This window comes from Aplysia californica, unplaced genomic scaffold (genome assembly GCF_000002075.1).
Source record: "Aplysia californica isolate F4 #8 unplaced genomic scaffold, AplCal3.0 scaffold00380, whole genome shotgun sequence".
In the NCBI taxonomy this organism is placed as follows: Eukaryota; Metazoa; Mollusca; class Gastropoda; order Aplysiida; family Aplysiidae; genus Aplysia; species Aplysia californica.
In genome coordinates this window covers 165892-167184 of record NW_004797650.1, presented here as the reverse complement: position 1 = coordinate 167184, position 1293 = coordinate 165892, and positions in this window count along the sequence as shown.

Genomic DNA, 1293 nt, shown 5'->3' with positions numbered 1-1293 from the left:
TGTTGTTGTTGTTGTTGTTGTTGTTGTTGTTGTTGTTGTTGTTGTTGTTGTTGTTGTTGTTGTTGTTGCCGTTGTTTTTTTTAAATCATTGTTGTGATTTTTATTTTTTATTTTAGTCTTGGATGATGATTTTCTTTTTGTTTCCTTAGTGGGCCTAGTGGACTCCACGAAGAAATCTTCAAGCAAAGAGAGGCTGCTTTTCGGCTCCATTGTCATTATACTCAGATGCACGTCCACTCGTTCAAATAACTCCATTCGAATTGCCATTGTTCATAGACATTCAAACATTATATGTTTGACACCCTCCTTTTCATGGCTGCATCTTCGGCGACGTGGGTTGAGCTCTTCATTCACAAAGTTCTGATACCATCTCAAGCTCCAATGATGGTCCGACAGCAGTCTCGCCAGCTCAACCTGGTCCCAGCGACATGTGACGTTTTGTTCTTGCTTATTGGAGTACCCAGAATACACATCCTCCAGGTGCTGGTACTTAGTTCTGCATGGTGGGTCTCTGATTTCCCTCTTGATTATTGGAAAGACTCCCCTGTATGTTATTGACCATCCGTCTCCTTCAGTCTCTCAGGCTTCATTGGCAGCTTCGTCCTCTGCCTCATTTCCTTAGATTCCAACATGGCTTGGAATCCACTGGATCTTTATTGTGGCTGTGGTTTCACTGAACTTGCGGCGCAAATCATCTAGCAGTCCCTTCCAGAGGGACTGACTGTCAGTCAAGCTCAGCACATTGGTTCAGCACTGTGGCAATTGTCAGCAATCCATTGTGCAGCAGACATCATTGCCTGTCATTCCTCGCCATAAGATGATATGAAGAATGCACCTTTAGTTTTAATGATTTCTGTTCGTGGTGGTTCATCATTCATTATCACCACTGCTGCTGTCCCACCTTCGATGTACCTTGCGACAGCCGATCCGTCAGTGAAAATTGTCACATCGGCACCAACCTCCTTGATCATATCCTCTGCAGCTTCACGTGCCTTTACAGGCTCACAATTTTCACTCCTCTCATCCGTCCGTATTTCGATTTCGCCATGGGTCTCCCATGGACAAGCTCTCACCAGATTGATTGGCCATCGATTCTCTGCTTTAGGAGGGGGGGGGGGAGAAATGGTCTGCTAGGTCGGTGGCCATCCGAAACCAACTTTTCCTTCTATTTTTAGGCTAGACTGCTAGATCAAGGGCTTTCTTTCTAGGATGGTTGTCTGGCAATCTCTTAGCCATCTCTACAGACTTGAGGCGTGTTCTTTTTTGTAGTGCTCAGTTCTGGTCTCATAGCGC